At 41.3% G+C, this 7,278-nt stretch overlaps 1 protein-coding gene across 1 annotated transcript in view; it reads left to right on the top strand.

The window, feature by feature from the left end:
* The first annotated feature begins 1,800 nt into the window (after positions 1 to 1,800).
* LOC124776875 (potassium voltage-gated channel protein Shaw-like) overlaps positions 1,801 to 7,278 on the top strand; it is a 382,737-nt gene continuing 377,259 nt past the window's right edge. The window contains exon 1 of the mRNA XM_047252057.1: positions 1,801 to 1,875. The gene's annotated coding sequence lies outside the window, so the exon portion shown is untranslated. The remainder of the gene's footprint in view (positions 1,876 to 7,278) is intronic.

The raw sequence follows: 7,278 nt of genomic DNA, 5'->3' as shown, positions 1-7,278 counted from the left end.
TGGCGACATCGCGGTGAACGCACATTGGAAGCGTGTATTCGTCATCGCCATACTTGCGTGTCACCCTGCTTGATGGTATGGGGTGCCATTGGTTACACGTCTCAGTAGCCTCTTGTTCGCACTGACGGCACTTTGAACAGTGGACGTTACATTTCAGATGTGTTACGACCCGTGGCTCTACCCTTCATTCGATCCTGCGAAACCCTACATTTCAGCAGGATAATGCACGACCGCATGTTGCAGGTCCTGTACGGGCCTTTCTGGATACAGAAAGTGTTCGATTGCTTCCTTGGACAGCACATTCTCCAGATCTCTCACCAACTGAAAACGTCTGGTGAATGGTGGCCGAGCAACTGGCTCGTCACAATACCTCTGTCACTACTCTTGATGAACCGTGGTATCGTGTTGAAGCTGCATGGACAGCTGTACCTGTACACGCCATCCAAACTCTTTTTGACTCAATGCCCAGGCGTATCAAGGCCGTTATTACGGACAGAGGTGGCTGTTCTGGGTACTGATTTCCAAAATTGCGAGAAAATTTAATCACATGTCAGTTCTTATGTAATATATTTGTCCGATGAATACCCGTTTATCATCCGCATTTTTTCTTGGTGTAGCAATTTTAATGGCCTGTGGTGTAACTCGTCCCAAAGGCGCTCCATTCAGATGACGTTGGGAGTCTGGACAGGACAGTCCATTTTGGTAGTGGTACTGAGCGCAGAGCATTGCTTCACAGACGCTACTTTATGACAGGGAGCACTGTCATGCTCACAGAAACAATTGTCGTCTCAGAAGTGTTCTGCTGTACGCAGTGCACATTGTTGTAAAATGTGATATTATCCTTTCACATTCAGCGCTGTCTGAAACGCAAAAAAATTGAACAAGCCGCAACCACGAATATCACCGTCATACTGTAACACCATCTCCTCCTTAGGTCGCTGTTGACACTGCAAATGACGGCACGTAAACTTTCTACACGCAGTCTTCCACCTGAGTTCCGCAGTATACAGCGCAATTCATCAGTGTCGCTTAGCTTTGACCGTAGATGTCTGTGGCTTGTGAGAAGCTGCTCGACCATTATAACTTTTTTTTTTAATTCCACATACAAATTGACCCAGAGGGACTGCTGGTAGCACGGTGGAACATTCCAATGACTCCTACCGCTGATTTAGTGCGATTTTTTCCAGACAACATGCCGGCCGGGGTGGCAGAGCGGTTCTAGGCGCTACAGTCCGGAACTGCGTGACCGCTACGGTCGCAGGTTCGAATCCTGTCTCGGCCATGGATGCGTGTGATGTCCTTAGGTTAGTTAGGTTTCAGTAGTTCTAAGTTCTAGGGGACTGATGACCTCAGATATTAAGTCCCATAGTGCTCAGAGCAATTCGAACCATTTGAACTACTTTGAATGACAATAACAGGTGCAAACATGTAACTCTTTTGCATCGGTTGTGAATAAATACTCGCCACTATTTAAGTTCCTACCCTCGTATATTTAATAGGGGGGACGATTGGATTGATTTGACTGTGATCTGAACTTGGCACCTCTAGAATTCCAATACCTGTCTTGAACGCTGCGATAAAACTTTTGTAGAAACGCATGTAGCCGTTTCTGTTCATTTCTTTCCTGCAGTTAATACACACATACAGATTTGTCTCATTATTGTGTTTATTTAGTTTTCTTTCTTTCCGTCACTTCATTAGACGAATGGTTGTCTTGCACATACGCCTGCCACTTTCTTGAAACCTCTTTGGGTCTTCGAGTGACGGTGTTCCTAACAGTAGCTTTCTTTCTGTGTTGCAGGTGGCGAGAAGTGTCGTAGTCACAAGCAGGGAAATTCAGCCTAGCAATTGGTCGACTACACAGTGACGACTCCCGTGAGTATCTTACACCACGTTGTCTAGTCATAAAAAAGAGAGAACTGAACAAACTCGATTCCATCTGTGCTCTGCTCTGCTAAATGCGAGGCTCCGTGCCAGATCGATTAGCGGCTTTACTGGCACAGCATAAGGCACAGGGAATCGCAAAACCTCGTTTGCAGTATTTCAGAACAGTAAGTGGCCGATATACACAATCTTTGCAGAGCCTCCTCTGGTTTAAACTCAGTCTCATGTGACAGTCACGACAACAGCTCCTATCTACTGACGCGCGGTTTACTTCGGATGGATGTTCGTTTCATGTAAACAGCCCATAGACGCTATCCGATACCAACCTGCAGACAGGAGCATTATAATATCTGCACACGCGCCAACTCCTTTGATTCCTCTGAGCTTAGCATCAATACAGGGTTAGATAAGTATTTGTATTGAATCCTGATGATCATACTTATGCGAAACTCTTCGCATTATTCTTTTGGTAAAGTGCTAGACAGACAGGTTGAGATTGTCTTCCTCTGGGGTACGAATGATTTATAACGTGTGTGTAATGAAGACTGATAAAGTCCAGTGTTGTGTTTCTGATCTTATGAATGATTAAAAAGATTAAAATAAGGCAGAAAGTGAAATTCAGTACCAGCACGTAGTCAGTACATCGTGAATAAAACCAAGAAACGCGACGAGGTTAGTGTCCTAGTTGAAGCTACTGATTACCTGAAACACTGTCGTTTGCTCCACTTCATGAGATAATATTGAAAAGTTTACAGCTTCACTCAATCATGGAAAACAGTCAGCAACCAGTAACTCTGTTTCTATTAGTTTAGTCATACTGAGTGTGAAGGGGTGATCTGTAATTACTTTCCTACGAGAAGAAAAACTTCTCAGCCACGATCGGAATAAAACACTGTACTGAGGATGACCCGTTTCGGTAAAACTATGTTACCATTATGTTACTGTTTCTCTTATCTCTATCCGTCTTCTCAGTCAAATAAAGACCAGTACAGTAATTTGTTTCTGCAATCAGGAAAACAAGCGTTTAGTACTACAATAGAATAAATTTTACTGGCAGAAGCTACCCAAAAACACCCGGCCCAGGCACACAAACTAACACTCGTGCTGTGCGAAACCACCCCTCTATTCCAGGGCCGCCCACTATGTACCAAACCACATACAGGCTTGGTGTGCGGGTCGGGTGTGGAGCGAGGATTAGCCCTGTCGTGGTGGCATTTTTCGTTTCGCACAGCTCCCTTCAGTTCTGCAGAATCGTTCTGTCAGCAATGCTTACCGTTCGCTATTTGTTTGCAATATAAAGGAAGCTGACAGCTTCAGTGGCTGTTTGCCCAAAAACAGCTAGTCTAGGTCTCTGTCGTCACAGGCCTTTGAAAATGAATGGGAATAACAGACGAGAGGGATCAGAATTCTCAGCATCTATTATGGAGTCGCATAATCTACAGGTATTCCAAATTTGCTATGAAAGGACATTATAACACCAAGCAAAAATGATTTAAAGATTTAGTTGCAATGAAAAACCAAAATATTACAACGATCGACAGACAGGCTTCACTTCAGTGGGCTGAACTAAGAGTATTGTGAGTTTAAATATTACTGTAAAGCTTGTTTGTTAAGTCAAAGAGCAGGCCTGGTACGATCTTTTCGATTTAAAACACGCTATTATTGAATTTATGAAGGGACAAGCAAAGTAGGAATGAAAATTAGAACATCCAGTATGGACAAAGACCTCGCATTTTAAGTGGACTTGACTGCACCGCATGGTGAGAGGTAGCTTATTTGCGATCTAATGGAGGTGCATTTGGAAAGCAAATCGCGTTGTAGATGGGAAAAATTCTGAAAAACAAGGAATTCCAGTTCCCTAACCTCACAGGCGTTAAAGAAAACGCGAGGTTTGAAGAATTCATTGTGACCTTGAAAGAATTACAAAGACAGTTTCTTCAACGGTTTTTAACTCTGACAATCATAAATCTGTTTTCGAGACCGTTTTCCGTTTCGACTGATAGGCCCCTGTGCATCTTCAGTTGGAACTGATTCTTCTGTAGTGTAATTCCTATTTTGAAGGCAAAACCTTTTATGTTACAACTATCCACGGCATCTACGTTGTTTCCCTCAGGTACAGTTTCCACATCTCCGTAATGAGCTTACAAAAGTGCTATAATATTTCGATCGACATATTTGTGCCAAAGACCTTTTCGATTACGAAATTAAATACGTCAGTCGCAATCCGAGTGTGACAGTCTGTGAAACTGTCGGCGTCTGTCCGTATACAAACAGTTTGCACCAGATAATGACTATATTGTGTCTCCAGCATATCAGAAATAACTAAATAACACTGAAACTTTCGTTTGTGATCCATGTTTTTGAGAAGTATGCAATATGAAACCAAGTTGTATGCAATCCTACTGCATTTCCATCTGAATGCAGTGCATTCGCAGTTTCGCCCTGTTCCTCCTCTTTCTGCTCAGTCTGCGTGGTGTGGAAGGGGGATGTATGCACGAAGGTTGAGTGCTATGGCACTCATGACAGGACACAAATTCGTAGCCACCCCTACTTTCTCCTAAAGGGATAGCTACTTCAGCTGCCAGTCTTCTGGTGAACTGCATATTTCGAATGTGGTCGTTTTATTACATAGCACAGCACCGCAGAGTTTACACACAATAACTCTAGTGAAAGTTCTTAATAATAATGCTTATTTGGTTGTTTGTAATTGCGTTAAATTTATGTTGCAAGAGCCAAACCAGGAAAAAAATCTCAATAAAAAGGTATGCTTAAGGCGTTGCAAGAAACGCTTGCTACTTCAATTGCACATTGAAGAGAATAAAGAGGGAGAAGTGAAAGTAGCTACAGAATTTTCCTAGGTTTCATTGCTTTGAGGACACACGAGAAATAAAAAAAATTATATTTACATAATATCTACGACACAGGTTGTCAGGGGACAAGTATCCGGCCAGGGTGGCCGAGCGGTTCTAGGCGCTTCAGTCCGGAACCGCGCAACTGCTACGGTAGCATGAATGTGTGTGATGTCCTTAGGTTAGTTAGGTTTAAGTAGTTCTAAGCTCTAGGGGACTGATGACCTCATACGTTAAGTCCCATAGTGCTCAGCTCCATTTTTTCAGGGGACAAGTAGTAAGCTACGATGTCTGGAACACCTAGTTGTTTGTCTTCTTTTACGAAATTTCTTTCTGGCGCTGTGTAGTCAGAGTTTTACATAGATTGATCCTTTGTTTATGTGATTACTTCTTTTTCGTATTACTGGTTGCACCGACAACTTGTTAGTACCATCTTATGCAAACTCACTAACTGTTGCCTACAAGTACTGTGAGACATGCGTTTGTAGATATCAACTCTTGAAGTGCAGCTCCTCTATTGCGCGAATGCTGTTCAAAAGAGAGACCCTGGCATTACTTTCTCAAGTTTTAAAATATGGGCCATGTTATTTTGTCTACACTCTCACAGACATTTTTTATACATTAATACAGAATAAAAATTAGACGTTTGAAAATACAAAAAATTAAAACTAAAATAACAGAAAACTTTGCTAAATTTAGAAAACATAACATATTGTCAACTCTTGCAGCATAACCTAATAAATAATAGAGGCATTAGACGTTGGAATCGAAAACTATGTAGCGTTTCTTACACAGGAATTTTATACAGTTATGTTTTATCATCTGCTGGGATGTTTCTCTTCACAAATCTTTAGTCACACAGTAGTGAGAATACAATAAGTTACTGAGTTCATGGATCTTACCACTAAGAAAACATATACTAATAGATTTCCATACTTCTACTTGAGCAGTGGAATGTCGTTCATTCTGACCAGATATTGAAAGATATTGAACACATAATGGTTTGAAGGAAAGGAAGACTGGAAAATCTGTGTTTTATAATGCATTTTCCAAATGAATAAAGAATATTTTCTTTATGCCGAGTTATTCACAGCATAGAAAAGAATACTTACAAAAAATAAAGTCTTGTATATTTTCATCATAATGCACTGAAGACTTGAAGTAGGGTTACTTGTTACTTTTGCATAATTATTATACATTTGTAACAAAAACTAAAGATCTGCAATATTCTGATAAAGCGGACTGGTACTTTAATTTTATGCTTGCTACCAAGCAATAATCAGAAATTATACACTCTGACTCAAAGATTATTTGGAGTCATAATACCTATGTTGATCACACCTGAAAAACGAAACAATTCAGAATAGAAGAGGTTGAAAAAGACCGCCAACAAGTTGAAAACCAAAGGTTTTTTTAGGCCTAGACCTAGGTTTCGACATTTGGAAAACTATCTTCTTCAGAAGGAATGGGCCTTGCTACATCACATGGTGATAAACTACATTGTCTAAGGCCGAGTGGCTCTTCTCATATATACAATTGATGTAAAAACCAGAAACATCACATGCCATGGCTTAAGACAGCAACCAGATTACATTCAGCATACGTCATGTTTAAGATTGTGAATTCAAAATAGGGTTCCAAGGAGGAATTACCACTTTTAGAAACGTTGAAACAGTAATAGCAATGGAGTTGAGAGCATGAAAACTGGCAAGGAAAGACACGAAGGATGCTGATAATAATAAGCAAGCTGTAACAGGCCAAGAACACACAAATAAAATTTTTATGTTTTGGCCCTATCAAGGTAATGGGATTATCAGCATGCTAATGAAATAATATACTTACCATTACTCCAGTTAGGTTACGGTTTTATACTGTAGAGAAGGTCGTCTGCTGTATGTTTGGTTGCATACTGCATATACATTCAACAGGGCAGGTGAAAGTGAGCTAAAATGAGAACTTTCCAACTGACAACCAGGACAGATCACATGCAGCTGTTCCAAATCTTTCAAAATCTGCTGGTAAGTCAGCTGTCTGGACAACGACTTTCGAGGCACAGGACTGCATACATTACTCAAATAGTTTAAGCTAATATGAAGAACTGCCCAATATTGAAAACAACAGAACTTGCAACGCTTTCTGAAACATTGATCCAGAAAAGACAAGACGGCGCGGTCACATACTGAAAATATGTTAATTCAGGTTTTCTCGGCGTATTTCCGCTGTGAAACCTTCTCTGGTTATCAGACGAGTGGCGCCGTCGTCTTGTTGCAACGTTTAAATGGTTTCTGTAGCCATCATATTTGGGCGTAGTGTCGGGATGCAGGTCGCATGTAGTCGTACCTATCCTTCGTCCAAGATGCAGAAGGCTAAGCAGAAGGCTACCATTCGAACTCTAATCTTCTCTGGTTGATGATAATAGGCCTCTCTTGATGGGTTGTCCTGATGTTGTACTGGCGTAGAATTAAACCATAGCAGCTGGCAAGCTAGCGGTGAGATTTCCTTCACCTTCATCAGGTTGTTGCTCACTGGCTGGTATCCTCAGGGG

Source organism: Schistocerca piceifrons, chromosome 2, assembly GCF_021461385.2.
Source record: "Schistocerca piceifrons isolate TAMUIC-IGC-003096 chromosome 2, iqSchPice1.1, whole genome shotgun sequence".
In the NCBI taxonomy this organism is placed as follows: Eukaryota; Metazoa; Arthropoda; class Insecta; order Orthoptera; family Acrididae; genus Schistocerca; species Schistocerca piceifrons.
The sequence above is the reverse complement of the archived record's forward strand: the minus strand, read 5'-3'. Positions and strand labels throughout refer to the sequence as shown.